Source organism: Nomascus leucogenys, chromosome 9, assembly GCF_006542625.1.
Source record: "Nomascus leucogenys isolate Asia chromosome 9, Asia_NLE_v1, whole genome shotgun sequence".
Classification (NCBI taxonomy): domain Eukaryota; kingdom Metazoa; phylum Chordata; class Mammalia; order Primates; family Hylobatidae; genus Nomascus; species Nomascus leucogenys.
This window is the reverse complement of record NC_044389.1, coordinates 5,257,485-5,275,629: the sequence shown is the minus strand read 5'-3', so window position 1 is coordinate 5,275,629 and position 18,145 is coordinate 5,257,485.

Genomic DNA, 18,145 nt, shown 5'->3' with positions numbered 1-18,145 from the left:
AGGTAGGTTTTTTTTCCTGGCCTATTTTTTTCACTGTAGTATAGTCAGTTTCGTGGCTCCCAACCTAGTGCTCTTCTCACCTCTAGCTTCTCCACTTTGAGTGGCGCCAGGGTTTGCTTTCACCCCAGCGCTCCTGAAATGGCTCATCTCCCAAGCTCTCCTCTTGCCCTGAGGACAGAAACAGATTCGCGTTAGGAGGTTATTACTCACCCATTTGCTTTCAGCTCATTTTTCTTTTTTTTCCTCCTTGTAGGTGTTTTATATGCTGCCTTGCAAACTCATCAATAAATTTTAAAATGTGCTTCTTATAATGTATCCAGAGGATATTATAACAGAAAAGCATTTAAAAATATCAAGCCTCTGTGCTGCTTAAAAGCTGAAGTCCATTTAATTAAAGACCAATTTAAACTAAACAAAAATTAGAAAAGAAAAAATGATTCTATATAGTAGTGCTGTTTAAAGGAAATATAGTGTGAGTTATACATGTAGCTTCAAATTTTCTGATTACCACACTAAAAAGAAGAAAAAGAAATATATGAAATTAATTGTAATAATAAATGTATATTTTAAGATGTAAGTACGTCATCTTTCCTTTAACTTACAAAATATGTTTCTATGGTTCTTTAAGGGATATATGTCATTTAATCCAATATATCCAAAATATTACCATTTCAGTGTAATACAATTGTTAATAAAATATTTTATATTATTTTGCACTACATCTTCAGAATCCGATATGTATTTTTATACTTGCTGTTCAGCTCAGATTGGACAACACTGTTTTAAGTGTTCAATATCACATGAGGTTAGTGCTACTGTATTACTTAGTACAGTTCACAGCATCTTTACCAAGTTTTTATTATATTTATCTAGCTATTCTGTGTATCTTAATCTCTCAGGTCTTTTCCTGATATCATCATTTTCTTTTGCTTTTAAAAAATGATTCTTATTTTCTCTATATATAAAGAGGGGAAAACAGTTCAGGATCTTCTTTGGCATAACAATTTTAATTCATATCACACCTTGATAGTGTAAAAATATTTCTAATTGTTCCAACAACTCTGCCTTCTTAAAGTCTACTTCAAACAAGAAATGAGAGAGAAGCTCAACACTTTGAAAGTTTAAAAGCTTGGATTTGAAAATAAACCACCATTTTATGTGCTCAGAATTTGTATTCATGTTGTTAAGGTGTCTAAAATAGTTCAGAATATTTGTAAGTGTTGTATTTTAGGAGAGGAAAGATGATTCAGTTTTTCCATGCTAATGGAGATAAAACTTTGAAATATCTTGATATTTGAAATATCTTGATGTCATAGTCATAGAAAGACCCTTCAAGGAAGATGTATTCTCCCCATATGGTTCCAGATGGAAAACAGACATACAATGAAGAGGACTAATACATCCAATATATGTATAAATATATTGACTAATATATGTAGTAATGTATTGACTAATAGATGTGTTAATATATTGACTAATATATGTAGTAATATATGTAGTAATATTTTTAATGTAAAAATTATAAATTTATGACAAAATTTATAAAAAGATAACTTTACAGTTGTGATCATACCAAATATATCTCATCATTTATTTCACTACATGTTTAAAAAATAAATTACCTATCATATATAACACTTACTATGGTACTAGGCTCTGTTTAGGCACAGGGGATAGAAGTAGGAATGATTCATTCCTGCCGTTTTGGAACATCTAGAGGTAGTTTCCTATAGACATAGACATGCATTTCAGTTTTGCAATAAGTATAATTAATGCTATCTATATATCTATCTGTGTATTTATCTATGGATACTCTCAGGTGGAATATAAACCCAAAATAAGTCATGCACAATTTTCGCTATGTAGATTAGGAATTTGGAAAATTTTTATAGACAGGCTGTATTTAATCCAGGTATTGAATAATGTTCAGTCATGAAACACACACTTTTTGTCAATGACTCCAGAATAAGTTTAACCTATGGAGGCTGAGAAGCATTCCTAAGTGTAACCATTTAATTAACAGCTAAATTTTGAAAATACTCACTTATTTGCTTCAGTTTCTTTTTTAGGTATAGCCATGATCATCCAGAAAATGAAGTAAAACATTTCAAAATAATTAAAGACTTTACCTTTCTTGATGAAAAATTGATAGTTTTTTTTAAAGAGCATTTTTTCTAAATAGAGAAGATACTCATTTTAATGTATTGACTAAAATTAAGTGATTCAAGATTTATGGAATAACAATGTGAAATGTTTTTCCTAGTGTACAAGGGCTGTTTCCTAGAATATTTTTGCTTCTTAGTTCTTATACTTCCTTTCTCAACATTTACAGACAGTCCTTTCTTTTCTCCCTCCCTCCCTTTATTCCTTCCCAATGAGAAACCAAATTAAGTCCTTTAGTATGAAGATTGCAGCTCCTGAAGTGAATCAGGTGTGTCTCAATAATAGTTCCCTTGCCTTCTTACTAATCTTGAGTAAAAGTAAGTCACAAACATTTTTACCAGAATGGAAAATGCATAAGAATAGAGTAAGTTGATTGTCTTTGACTTTCAGTAATTTTTAACAGCCAAGGAAAGTGGTTTATATTCCAATTAACACCCTTCAGAAACTGCCACCAATGAATGAAACTGCCCGGGATACACTATGCAAAATAATATTTTTGTCAGAGAAAATTGAAAGCTACCAGAAAACACAGAGCAGAGAGAACAGCCGGGAGACTATGACATCAAGATATTTCAAATGTGGAATTCATGAGTGGAGAGTTGTTTCAAAGGCATCTCAACCCTTTGATCTTAACTGTGGCAGGATCAAAGTCCCATTCGGCCAGTGAGTAAGATCACTGACATGGGTCTGTCGATGCGGCTCTTTGGAGCAGGAAGAAGAGCACCGAAAAATATTCCTTCTGTGTCCACTGTGCTCAAAAAGAAAGATTGTGTATCATTTCAACCAAAATCACAGAAATTTACTAGTGGTTTGCTACTGGATTTTAAATGCCCTTTCATATAGATATTTACAATAGAAACTATAACAATATGCAATCATTTAGCACCCAATATTCCTAAAAGTGGCCACTTGAAGGAATAATTGCATAGCCATGGCACAATTCTACTAAAGCCAAAATACACAATTATCCCTTGATCCCCTTCCCAAAAGACGTTAGGTGCCTCATAGACTGAACTGAGAAAAAGCATTGTGCCCAGTGCGAACTCAGTCAGCCTTGCCTGGAAGGTGCTGCCCTCTCTCCCCAACGCAGAGCAGGAAGTCAGCAGGAGCTCAGCTGGACAGGATAAAAATGCTAGGCAGCTTTCCAGCTCCTTCAGAGCAAGTCTTGACAGTGGACTTCATTAGTTTTATTAGAGCATCATCAATTCCCTAAATGTCACATGGAGCTCTATTCAAATACCAGCAAAGAAATATAATCCAAAGACAAACATACCTTGTTTGGTGATTATTCAGTGTTTATAAATATTCACATCCTGGCTCTTCTCCAGGGAAAATGTGAAAAGCATGGAGAGCTGATGATTCTTGATCCTAATCAGTCACATTGGGAACTCGATTTCCTTATGATAAAAAAAGGGAGATGTTAAATTTAGGATTAAAGTAGCCCCTTCTAACAAAGTTCCAGCAGGTTAAGTTCTGAGACTCTAAGAAGTTAATACCTCAGGGATCAAAGTGATTCACCAGACCAAGCCTGGGACCATTGTGGCCTTTCTTGCCATTCCTATAACCGAACTTCGTTTGGTTTGTCTTTTCCATGCCCTTACCACTGCTAATCTCTTACTACTGTTAATCTCCTGATAGAACTCATATAATATTCTTGTAAATGATCTCATTGACTTCATTGAAACTCCCCAATTTATCCTATACACCTGCATTTTCCACGGTGTCTACTTGGAACCTTAATCCCATGAGATATTTGGTGAGAGAAAAATCCAAAGATTTCTTCATGAAATGGGCTTGGGAAAAGTTGCATATTCTTTTTCTTGGAGAAACAAAACAAAGATACGGAAGTTAAAGATTTTTGAGAAGTCTTAAAAATTGTTAAGTATGCTTAACCTATCATTTCCAAAGTTTGACAGAAATAATTTTGAGTCATGACTTTTAATATACAAAGTTCCCTAGAAATTTTCTTTGCAAAACATTGCTATATGTTTATGTTAAAGTGATCACTCTAAGATGCAAATTGAATATGTCCCAGTTGTGCTTAAATATTGCATTGACCATCGATTCCTCATAAGATCAGCTTCAAAACTACCCAGCAGGGATACAAGGCCCTTCATGCTTTTGTCCCCAGTTACATGTCAAGCTAACTTCCAAACTTTTCCTGACACATACTTCACCTGTTTTCAAAACACACTCTGCTCTCTAAGACCTCCTATGTGATACTCTTTGTCTGTATTCCCCTTCCTACTTTATCCAGACAGAAAATCCCTACTCAGCCTTTAGATACAGCTCAAGCATTAGCTCCTGTTGGAAGATTTCTCTGGCCAGCACACCTAGCCAACCCACAATCTGCAAGATTTCTGTGCTTTCCTCTAGGCTTGTGGAACACCCTGTGTCTAAGTGTCTACTTGTATAGGCTGTTTGTACTGCAGTTTTTGTGCATGTCTTCTCCACTGTGCTTCAAGCTTCTTGATAGTAGGGCTGTAGTATATTTGTATTAGTATCTTTTTTAAGTGGGTTAAAGGAAGACTGTAAGTAAAATGTGTTAAAGGAACAAATAAGTACCTGAGGAAAATTGTCTAACAGAAGTATAATAGTAAATGGAGAGAGTTAGGTTGAATTATCTTGAATTCAATTAAAAGAGATTAGATTGACCTAATATAAAAAAGATAGATTGAATTCTTTTAAGTTCTCTTTGAAAGGGCAGAAGAAATATGTAGAAACTACTTTAGGCTATTGGATTTATTTCCTGCTTTTAGGGCTCTAATTTATTTTCTTGTGAGCTGATTCTATCCAAGCAAATGTATGAAAATTCTATGGGAGTTGAAGGAAACCTCACACATATTACAGTTCACTTATTCAAACATATAAACAATTACAGCACACTTTAAGGAGGGCTATGATTGGCTGTCTGCTGTGAAGTGTGATCAGCATGGTGGTCAAGAAAAGCATTCAATAGGCAGTGATGTTTATGCATAACCACAAGGTGGATTTAATTCTCCATGCCTAGGGACAAATACAAAAGCTGAAGAGGCATTTGCATCTTAGGAGAATGCTGGAAAGCAATGTTGGAAATAAGATCAATGTTTCCATTAGCACAGAATCCTCAAGTAAAGTCAAAGTCAAAGATAAAATGTAGCTCTGCTACAGCATAATGGAGTGTCTTTGCTCAATACCCTTGTTTATCTTCCTGCGCTGAAGTGATAAATGAATTTGTAACTGCCTTTGAGATTTCATAACTCTCAGAAGCAATGCTTTTCTTTTTAAAAATGATTTCAAAGGAAAAATATTCCAAAAACCTTGTAGGCAATATTTAGAATGCTTGGGCAAACAAATGTGTCTCTTCATGATTAATTATAAAAGAAAAAAGAAAGCTTGCCTTCTATCTGTTTTCCCTCCAGTATTGTTTTTTTTTCTTCAGCAAACTGGATATAGTTCAATAAAGATATGACCTTAAAAAAAATTATCAGTGATGACAGTGTTTGGTAGGATGTGATTTAAGCACTCCTGATTGGTGATGTATGTTATTTTAGACTTAAGGATGATATTACTGAGCCACCATTAGTCAGTCAAGCACTTTAAATCCTTTCCTGCATGGAAAAGGGTTATAGCAAACCATCTGCTCAGTTGTTTTCGTGAAAAGTTAGACACTTATTTTTCTCCTTAACAAGAATGTTTTGAGCTCTGCTACATGGTAGGTATTGCATCAGAGATACTTTGATGAATGAAGATAGTTCTTGATATTTACTGGAGAAAGAAATAAGTAGGGTTTTGCAATACAACTGTATAATTTTATTCCAGGAGTGAAAATAGAGGACACTATGTGAGTATGTAGCAGTGCATCTAATCCAGATTTGAGAGACACTGGGATGGGAAACATGTATCAAGGCAGGACACCCCAGTAGACTAACTGACCAGCTGAGTTAGATGTCTGGTTTGTGGCTAGGTCACATTAGTCTCTCTTTATGGATTTGTTCAGATCCTTGGTGTTGTTAGAATGATGCTAACTTTGCCTCTTATTCCAATGGCAATGTGCAATTATAGTTACATCTATTAATGAAGCTAGAAAGCTTTTCTTATTTCATGTCTATGAAAATCTACATTTTAACACCTTTTGTGAGAAACTCTAGTTTACACATATTTGAAAGTATTTTCATTTGAATAAGACACTCAACAAAAATATAAATGAAAGACCAGCACATTTTCATTGTGATGACAGCAATGCAAACTGATGGAAGAAGTGATGTCTACCTCATTCTTATTCTCTATCTCGCTCTCTTTCTTTTCTTCTGGCTTTATTTCTCTTTTATTTAGGACACTGAGGCATGCAGGAAGGCAGTTATGTGTTCTGGTTTATACCTTTAAATAATAAGACCATTATAGATGAGCTTTGTTAGTCCTACTGAGTAACAATAATAAAATTTGCCATTATAATCACTATTATAGTATGACTAGTTATAAATATATTAGGTTTAAACATGACATTGCCAATTGGTATGTAAAAAATGTTGAATATTGGAAATTTTAAATGATTCATATTGATATTATTAGTATATTATATGTTTAAAAACCATAGATGTATCATAATTCATAAATAATAAATAGTATATTATTTATTACTGAGAATAGATTTGTGGAAGTACTGTACCTCAGAAGCAGGTAATAAGGGAGTATATTTCCTGTAGAGAATTTTAAAACAAGAAAAAACAAAGTGACTAAAAATCAGCTTCCTTTCTATTATCACCATGGGTTGGCAATTCTAAGTAATGTCAGATATAAGATATTCCCCCACCAAATAGCTTTTGTTGGTTTAGGTTCCAGACAATTGCTATAGTTACTTGTGGATACTTACATGCATGTACACACACACACACACACACACACACACACACACACACACACAGAGTTCAAATTAGCCCATTTTATTTTTTAGCCTTAAATAAACCTTGTGTTCTATGTGGAAGTTAATTGGGAGAACTCCTGTTTTACAGAGAGTCTTTACCTTGCAGCCTCAGTGACACATGTTAACCTACAATGGCTCTGAATCTTTTACGCTTGCTTTGGTACAACCCCCGTGTTTATTAGTGTCTCTGCATTTAAACCATGTGTTCTACATAAACAATAGTAGGACAGGGATTATGAAGATGCAAATAAACAGAACTTGAATTACTTCAATTCTGGCCCTTCTTCTAAAGCAATGAATCAAACAATACCATAGAAACAGAACAGAAACAAATTGTGATACATCTGTATACTGGGATACTGTTGGAATGATACACAAAACAACCTGGGTTGATTTCCAAATAATTATGCTAAAAGAAGCCATCAGAAAAGAGCAGATGCTGCATATATTCTATGTAAATGAAATTCTAGAGAATGTAAATTAAACTATAGTTACAGAACACAGGTCAGTGGTTGCCTGGGGTTAGGAGTGGGTGGAAAGGGGTGGGAGGCAGGGATTATAAAGAGGAATAAGGGAACTTTGGAGGTGATGGATTATGGGTGTGTGTATATACATATCAAACTTATCAAATTGTATACTTTAAATGTGTACAGTCTACTCTGTGTTGGGTGTACTTCAAGAAATCTATAAAAATGCTAAGTATGCCACTGTTAAACAACTATAATAAAGCACTGATATATTTATAAATGATTTTCCACTAATCAGGAATTTTAACTTACTGTTTCTCAATCTTGTCTTCTCTATCCAAATGAATCAATGGCTACACTAGATTGGATTTCAGAACTCATCTGGTCCAAGAGAAAGACATTGTCCATTGGAGTGGCAGTGGGGCAGGAGGAATTGTTTTGAGTGGGGATAGCAGTTGATAGATGGTAAACTGCAACTAATTACTTGAAATTTTTTTTCAAACCAGTACAAAATGATTTGAAGCCTCAGGCCAATTTTCAGTAAAACATCAAAGGAAAAGGCCAGTGATGAAAAAATACATAACTTATAATAATCTAGCTGGACACTTACAGAAAATTCTAGGTCAGTAGGGGCTTTTTTTGCTTTCTTGATCAAATGATCATCATTGCAGCACTTGAGATATTGATGAAGGATATAAATTAATGTGGGATGAAAGAATGCATACAGGCACAAGTTAAGACCCCCCAGGTCCTTTTATATTTCTTTCTTTTTTGGGGGGGGCGGGGGTGCAGGGGCTCACTCCTGTTGCCCAGGCTGGAGTGCGGTGGTGCAATCACGGCTCACTGCAGCCTTGATTTCCCAGGCTCAGGTGATTCTCCCACCTTAGCCTCCCAAGTAGCTGGGATTACAGGTGTGCCCTATCACACTCAGCTGATTCTTTGTATTTTTAGTGGAGATGGGGTTTCACCATGTTGCCCAGGCTGGTCTCCAAGTCCTAGGCTCAAGGCATCCACCCAGCTTGGCTTTCCAAAGTGTTGGGATTATAAGCATGAGCCACCATGCCCAGCCGCCACGTCCTTTCTAATCCTCAGAGATCAGATGACTCAGAGATATACAAAGGAGAACAAAAGCAAATAAATCACCAGGCTATAGAAGCAGAAATTCCTGTGGCCTTCCATTCTTGTCTTGAGAATTGTTCTTTATTGCCCCAAATGCTCCAGCCAAAGGAAACAGGAAGTTCTGATACTATTAGGGGACCTCCTTGTATACAAATTAGCAGTGCACAAACTGACAGAACATTTCCCATCTATGGGGCAGCAGGAGAGGAAGGGCTTCTGTGACACTTGGTACAAGTGTTTCTCCTTCCCCACATTGCCCCTACCCAGGTCTAGAAAGGATCCATACACCTTGCAGCCAGCATTTCACACTCCTGTTAGGTGATGGCTCACCTGACCTGTGTCAAACCAGGCTGGGGTTAACTCAACTCACACCTCTCACAGTTCTCATCACTAGGGATATAATTGCCTACTCTCATTGCATCAATTGGCATTCCATAACAATCAAAAACAATGAACAGAATTAAACTCAGTTGGTTAAAATGTTGTCTATATCCCATTGAGATTTATAAGTGATGTCTACTTATTGGGCCCAGGTCTTAGTGTATTAAGTTGACTGAGTGACAGCATGGTGAGCCTAATTCCACTGAAAGAATGTTTTTAATACAGTTCCCCACTGAACAAGAGGCACAGCATGCACCAGACACGGCCACATGGGAAAAACACCATGGTCCTCAGAATGCAGAAAATGGGAGCAAGGGGAAGGTATAGGCCACAGTTTTCAGTTTCTGAAAGAAATGCAAGTTGTGGCAGGGCAAACAGTCTAGGGTTGGCTCGTTTGAATAATTCTGGTGGTTCTGGTGGGCTTTGAGCTATAGCAGTGGTCTGTGTTTGCCTGGCACCTGGCTCTGGGATGATCAAGTCAGAGGAATATTGCCTCCTGGGGTGGATAAACCAGATAGAGGAGGTATGGCTCTAGATTGATTAGTTTGTATATCAAAGACATACTCCTGGCTAGGTTATTTGTTATCTTTAAAAATTGGCTAGTCCCAAGAAGGGCAGTCTCTCCTCAGCCAGAAAGGGTTTTCAGGATGTTACAATATGACATTATACAAAAAAATTAAAATATATACTTACAATACACTTCAGACCAGATTTCGGTAGCTCCAGGGACCACAAACCAGCAAAATTTATACTCACTCCACACATTCAAAAATGCCATTCGAGAAAATATATCACTTCACTCTCTCGGCAATGGGAAGTTTCCTAAATAGCCCCTCAGTAGTGTCGTTCAAAAAATTAAATACCATCTGGACACAATAAGGATTTAAATTATGAGCTAGTTTTATATTATGAACAAACACTTCAAAATATAAGAGTAACTGGAATTCTTTTAGACACATGTCTGTCTTTAAAGATGAGATTCAAGTATATTGGTTTAATTCAAAATTTAAAAAAGACTAAAATATCAATTTTAAAGTTGTGTAGCAAACAGAGAAAATATCTCTTGAGAAATCAGTGCAGCTTGGTGGAGGACATTGCTGTGTCAGAGGTATTCTGCACTCACTTTTATATGCTTCCTGGGTGAAGTTGTCTTGCCTACCTCTGGGCTTCTGTACTGCCCTCTATGCTTTTCCATCTCCCTTCATCCAATCAAGCTCCTCCTCATGAGGTAAACACTCATCTCTTATGAATCAGCCCAAGCATCACCTTCTTTAAGAAGCCTCTCCTGATACTGACCCTACTTGTACCCAATTGTCTCCATACAGTTAAACTCTCTGCCTCTGCCTTTTCTTGCCCAGTTGCCAATCACAGCAACTTTAGCATATAGTGTCCTTCTTTCTACCTGACTGTAAGTCAGGCCCTTAATTTTATTTGATATTCCATCACTAGCATTTTCAACAATGCTCAGTGTGTTGTGATGTTTAATAAAGGCATTTGGAATGGTTTTGTGGAGTTGAAATACCCCTACCAATTCCTAATGTAACTCCTTTTTCTCTCATTCAAGTATTTTTAATTAAAAAATCTTTCATTTTGAAATAATTTTAGATTTATAGAATATTGCAAAATTAGTACAGTTTCTTTCTTTTTTTTTTTTTTTTGAGACGGAGTCTTGCTCTGTCGCCCAGGCTGGAGTGCAGTGGCGCAATCTCGGCTCACTGCAAGCTCCGCCTCCCAGGTTCATGCCATTCTCCTGCCTCAGCCTCCCGAGTAGCTGGGACTACAGGCACCCGACACCACGCCCGACTAATTTTTTTGTATTTTTAGTAGAGACAGGGTTTCACCAGAATAGCCAGGATGGTCTCGATCTCCTGACCTCGTGATCTGCCCACTTCGGCCTCCCAAAGTGCTGGGATTACAGGCTTGAGCCACCGCGCCCAGCAGTACAGTTTCTATATATCATTCTTTCAGCTTTTCCTGATGTTCATATCTTACATAACCATGATGCAGTGATCAACAGTAAGAAATTAACACTAGTACAATATATTATTAACCAACAATATATTATTAACCAATATTATGTAGATTTTGTTTGGACTTCATCAGTGTTCTACGGAAAAACCGTGTCATTTTTCTTTTACAAAATCTAACCCAGGACACCACATTGCATTTAACTGTCTTCTCCAATCTGTGATACTTTCTCTGTCTTTCCTTGTCTTCCATGACTTTGACACTTCTGAAGAGTACTGGATGGACTGGCTAGGTATTTTGCAGAAAGTGCCACAATTTGGATTTGTTTAATGTTTTTCTTTCTTTCTTTTTTTTTTTTTGAGATGGAGTCTTGCTCTGTTGCCCAGGCTAGAGTGCAGTGGCGTGATCCTGGCTTACTGCAAGCTCCGCCTCCCAGGTTGACATCATTCTCCTGCCTCAGCCTCCCGAGTAGCTGGGACTACAGGCACCCACCACCGCACCCAGCTAATTTTTTGTATTTTTTTTAAGTAGAAACGGGGTTTCACTGTGTTAGCCAGGATGGTCTCGATCTCCTGACCTCGTGAGCTACCCACCTTGGCCTCCCAAAGAATGTTTTTCTTATAATTAGATCGTAGCTGTGGGTTTGGGGGAAGAAAACCACAGAAAGGATGTGGTGATCTCATCACTTAATATCAAGGTGTACATAATATCAATATGACTCATTCCTGGTGACATTAATCTTGATCACTTGGTTAACGTGGTGACTGTCAGATTTTTCCATGGTAAAGTTATTAACTGGTGTAACTCCTCCTTAATAATAGATTCTTAATAAATATTTCATTGCTCTTTTCAGCAGTAGTCATTGACTTTCTATAATGGGCCAGATAGACCTGGTCTAAGTATTAGAATACAATAATTTTTAAAAGAGCCCCAATTCCCTTTCTCAAGTAGTTTATATTCTAGTAGGAGAGGCATACAATAAATAAGATAAATTAAAAAATATGAGCTATATAGATAGTGACTCATATTAAGGAGAAACACAAAGTAAGGGAGTGGGGGAGAGTTGGCATTTTAGGTGAGCTTGTCAGAGAATGCCTCCCTGAGAAGTGAGAGACTGAATATACAGATGGACAATGGTCAGACCACATAAAAAAGTAGAACTCAGGGCCACAACCTGCAGCAAGCTGCCCAGAAAACAACCCCAGTATCGACATCTACAATAAACAGCGCAGGAAGCCCACCTGCCACCTGTGAGTCAGACTTACAAGAAGTCAGACTACTATCTTTGGTAACAGTCCAGGAAGCTTAACAACAACCTCTGTAATAACCATCCCCAAGTGGCTAGGACTTGATTAATAACTGACAGTTTTCCTGATTTTTGTCCCCCTTCCAATGTAGGACAAATCAGAGAAAGCCAAATATGCAGCTTTAACCAATCCCATAGGGAGGCCCACTCCTAGTTAGCCTGCCTACAGCTTCCCCACACCAACAGCCTCCAATCCCGGTGTACGGAAAGCCTTCCCTTTTTTCCACTACTAAGCTTTCCCACTCCTCTGCCTGCCTTTGTGTTCTTGCCAAAATGGAAGAACTCAAAGTTGATGGTGGCTGACCTCATCGCTATAGCAAGCTCTGAGTAAACAGCTGTGGCCTGTTCTAATTTGGTTGGTCTTTATTTCCATGTGAGGTGACATGTGAATGAAGCCTTGGGGCAAGGACTTGGAGCCATTATGATATCTGGGGAAGAGCATTGCAGGCAGAGAGAAAGACAAGTGCAATGACTGTGAAGTGGAAATAGTGACCAGGACAGGCTAATGGACTGGAACAGAGGGAGAGGGAGAGGGTAGCAGGAGTAGTAGGGGAAAAGGTCAGAAGTGCAATGGGGAGAAAAGAGAGCAGGTCATGTAGGACCCTCTAGCTCATGGAAAGGGCTCTGGATGTTACTCTGCATGAGATCAGAAGCCATCAGAAGATCTTGAGCTAAGGAGTGGCATGATTTAGTTGACCTTTTAATAAGATTGTCCTTGTTGCTGTGTTTTGGACAAACGACATAGACAAAAATGAAAGCATGGAGATAAACTAAGAGGCTGCATGCTTATTAAAGTGAGAGATGATGGTTGCTTGACTAAGGTGGGAGCAGTAGAGCTGGTAAGAACGGTTCAGGTTTTGGATACATTTTGAAGACTAAGTTGTCAGGATTTGCTGATGGCTTATAATATATGGGGTGTGCAAGAAAGATAGTGTCAGTCTTAACTACTTTTGACCTGAGCATCTAGAAGAACATGTGTGACTTTTACTGAGATGCAGAGGATTGCAGGAGCAAAGGTTGGGGAAAGTATCAGGAACTTAGCTTTGTACATGTTAGGGTTTGGGTGTTAATTAGATGTCCAAGTGGAGATGTGAGTAAGTAATTGAACATATCAGTCTGATGTTCATGAAAAAGCTTCCTCCTAAAGATAATAATCTGTGAAGCATCACTATTTAAGTGGTCTTCAGAGCCCTGAGGATGGATCAGGTCAACAATACAATGAGTGTGGATAGAGAAGAAAACAAGGCCAAAGACCGATCCCAGGAGCACTCCTGTATTTAGAGGTCAGAGAGATGGGGCTGAACCAGCAAAGGAGACTGAAAAGGAATGGCTAGAGTGGCAAGAGGAACATTCATGTTCATTCAATAGTGGTTCAGGAAAGGCACTTGCACTCTACTTACAGAAAAAGCAATGGGCCATTTCCTTAATGTAGCACAGCCTCCACAGTCTACCATAGGAAGAAAGAGGACGTCTGTCTGTGGGCTAAGTGAGTCCATTGGAGTCCACGAAGATATCAGTGGCATCATTTATCATGGCACAGGCAGAATCAGAATTTATAAAGGGTAAAGAAAAATGTGTGCTTATTTTATAAAAATGTATTTGCTGACTTCCTACAATAGTGCTATGGTTTGAATGTGTCCTCTTCAAAATTCATGCTGAAACTTAACCCCCACTGTGGTGGTATTAAGAGATGAGGCCATTTGGGAGGTGATTAAGTCATGAGGCATCTGCCCTCATGAATGGATTAGTGCATTATAAAAAGGCTGGAGGGAACTAGTGTAGGACCTTCTTTGCTCTCCTGCTGTTCCTTCATGTGAGGATACAACATTCTCCTGCCTTTGCTCTTTTACCTTCCACCAGGTGAGGACACAGCATTCAGGTGCCATCTTGGAAGCAGAGACTGGACCCTCGCCAGACACAAAACCCGCTGGCACCTTGATCTTGGATTTCCCAGCCTCCGGAACTGTGAGAAATAAATTTCTTTTCTTTATAAATTACCTAGTTTCTGATAGTTTGTTAAAACAGTAGAAATGGACTAAGACAAATACAGAAAGAAGGCATAAGTTTGTGTGTTTCTACTTTGAGTGGTTTTGGTCACAGGTCTACCGCCAGAGAGTCCCTCCAGATACAGGGACTCCCCACATAATGGGGTCTTCCACTCCAGCACAGCTCACGCAACCAAGGGGCAGTCCTGGGGGATGACTTTAGGGCAGGGCTATTTCCAGGCTCCCTGCTCCCTCACCAGTTCCTCTCAGAACACCCTGATGGCATCAACACCTGAAATCTTTTCAGCTATTACTTCAAACTCCCTCAATGTACCAAAAACCATGATGCTAAGCCATATCAAGGGGGATAAAAGTTTTCCCCTCAACTAAATCAAAAAGGAAAACAAAACAAAACAAAAGCTGGTGAAATCACAACTTACAATAGTAGAATCAGAAAAGCTGGTCATAAAGCACACAGTGAATTCAAAGCACTTTGGCTGAAGGCAGAATGTATATCTCTCCAGCAGGAACTCATGCTGCGCAGCTGTTTTGTCTCTGGCAGTGGCAAATCCTACACCTGCTGGAAGCAACAGGGAACCCAAGTTCAGGAGCACAGTTTTTTTCTTACTCATTGTATAAGGAAGAGCTTGGGAAGACTACAGAATATTTGCTGCCATGTATTTGCATTGAAATCCTTTTAAACCAACTACAAGAGGAAACAGAAATGTTCCAGCATCTGAAAGAACAAAGAGTGTAGTCTTCTAGAGAAATAATGTTATTTGTATGAATATATAAACCCTGTAGTAAATTCTTTGTTCAAGCCTCTATGGAAAATTCCTGAGCAAATAGAAGCAAAATAGGAAGTCAAATGCTTCAATTTTACCCTTTCTTTAAAGCACATTTTAATTCCTTAGACATTGGGACAAATTTCAGAAGTCTTCTTGAAGAAGCAACGTAGTACCCCCTGAGGTCGTCTTCCTGGGATCAGATGCTGGGTGAATTCACTGATCTCAGCTCACCAGGGCCTGGCAGCATCATTCCCATTTCTCTTACAGTTGGTAAAGGCATCCATCTGCCACTATAGCCCGTGTTTTCATGGTCTTTTTGAGACTGAGGCATCATCCTCATTTTTTAATAGATATTTTTGAAACTAAAGGAAAGGGTTCCTTAAGGATAAATAGCTCAGTCCTATTTCTCTAGAAATTTTACTTAATAGCTGTATGATTTTATGTAAAGCATAACCCCTCTCTTGGCCCCAATTTCCTCAACTATAAAATGGCAATGACTATGTTGTAAGAAAACAATATAAATAATCTAGCATGTGAAAGAACTGAGCAGAGTATCTGGAATATGCAGATACTTAGTAAATCTTTGCTCTGTAAAGGAATAAAAAGGCCTGAATATTTAAAAGAGACCGATCATTTCCTGAGTGAGGAATACTTGTGGTCTAGCAATACAAATATCTGATGGGAACGCTATTTCAAAATGAGAGCAACGGTATCTTGAAATCAAAATCCAGAACAAAATGTTTCACAGGTAATTAATGCATTTTAATAGTTACAAAAGACAGACACCAAGTTTTATTACTTCTGTTTTCAAGATTTAGGAGATGTGCAAATTTCATAATTTATCATTCAGTTTCAAGACCAACCTAACCCTTCCTTCTTCCCATGCTCTCTCTTCTGAGACTCCGACATCCCTAGGACTCAGATGACCAGAACTGGTTGCTTTTATGGCATCATTTTGCAATAACAATTATGCAACTCATATTTAGTTTTAATGATTATTTTGAAATTTGATTTAGAGAACATAAAATACTGAATGGTATGCATTTTCAGTGAAACTTTGAACTCTTGAGGAACTTTTGTAAAGAAGTTAACAAGGCCCGTTGGACTGAAAGTTATCACCAAATGAAACTATGCTGAAAATGTGTTTGTGTGTTATTGTCTGTGTTTATTTTTAGGGAAATGGACCCACTAATCTTGCCATCTCACTCATCTAAATCAGTATTTCCACTTTCTGTGATTCATTCAGTAGTACTAATAGCTGCCTTTTGCAGAACAATTATTATATTCCAGGCTTTATATAACTTATCTCATTTGATCTTCACCACAAACTGTGAAAACTTTTATTACTATCCCCATTTGACAGATGAACCAAGTTTCATAACTTGAGGCTCCTGAGATCAGTTCAAGTAGGAAAGTGGGGAGATGTGGCATATTAATAAGGAATCGGGTGGGATAAGCATAAACTAGTTAATATTTGGGCACAATCTTATTTTTTTCCTAAGTGTAAATTATAGATTGTTTCTGACGAAAATTTTTTTTTTTTTTTTGAGACAGAGTCTTGCTCTGTCACCCAGGCTGGAGTGCAGTGGTGCGATCTTCGCTCACTGAAAGCTCTGCCTCCTGGGTTCACGTCATTCTCCTGCCTCAGCCTCCTGAGTAGCTGGAACTACAGGCACCCACCACTACACCCGGCTAATTTTTTGTAGAGACGGGGTTGTATTTTTAGTAGAGACGGGGTTTCACCATGTTAGCCAGGATGGTCTCGATCTCCTGACCTCATGACCCGCCTGCCTTGGCCTCCCAAAGTGCTGGGATTACAGGTGTGAGCCACCGCGCCCAGCCAAGAAAAAAGTTTTGATAAAAAGTACTTAAAAAATTAGAGTTTGGGAGTTCTGATTTTATCCATGAAAGATTACGTGCTCTGAGATTTGCCTTCCACCATATCCAACTAGAAAACCAAACAAAATATAGAACATAACAACTTTCAAACATTGAACAAGAGGCAGGACCATGACTCCAAGAGAAGGGAAGTAAATGTACCGAGTCCTGTAATTGTCCAGGTTTGAAGGCAGTTTCGATGCACAGTACAGGGTAGGAACCCAAGCCAAGCCCAGTGGTCTTACCGAGAGGAGGAGGTAGACTTCAGAATCCAGGCAGTTAGAATTTTCAGTATTTACAGAATCCTAGAGCAGGGAAAGCTACACACACACATATACACAGACAAAGAGAGAGGACGTGCTCTGGAAATCTTCAGAGTTCTCTGGAATCTTTGGCTTTTTAGATCAAGTTTAGCCTAAAGCCACCTCCTTACATATTTTAAGTTTGGCTTAAAGGTTTCTCTGTACACCGTGAACTATCACAAGTGGAGGTGTAAACAGACTATACCCTACACTTGTGCCAGTCACCAAGTTTTGGCCAATCAAATGTAGTTAACTGTTCAAATCATGTTCAAATAAGGCAAATGTGGAGCTGTAGCCAATCCGGCTGTTTCTGTCCCTCACTTCCATTTTCTGTATGTCACTTTTTCTGTCCATAAATCTTTCACCACGTAGCTGCACTGGAGTCTCTGAGCCTGCTGTGGCTCAGGAGGCTGCCCAATTCGTGAATCGTTCATTGCTCAATTAAACCATTTTAAATTTAATTCGGCCAAAGTTTTTCCTTTATCAGGCTGAATATCAAGTACAGGTACAGGGCTCTGTGAGGCTGAATGTCAAGTACAAGTACAGGTATAGGACTCTGTGAGGCTGGGAGAGAAAGCAGTAGACAGAATAATTCCTAGAATTCACACAGGATTCATAATACACAGAGCATCAGGTAGACTACTCAGGAAGATGTTGCCTGAATAATTGGGCTAAATTAGCCATAAACAAAAGGCTACTCTAGACCTGCCCTACTAAGGCTTAAAAGAAAGTGCTGAAAGAATCAAACTTGATCCCAAATAAATTAGCTGTATGCCAAAGTCCAACAATATTAAATGTACAAGATTTACCACTTAATAAAAATTACCAGGAATGTAAAGAAGTAGGAAGATATGATTTGTAATTGGAAAAAAAGTTCATTCAAAA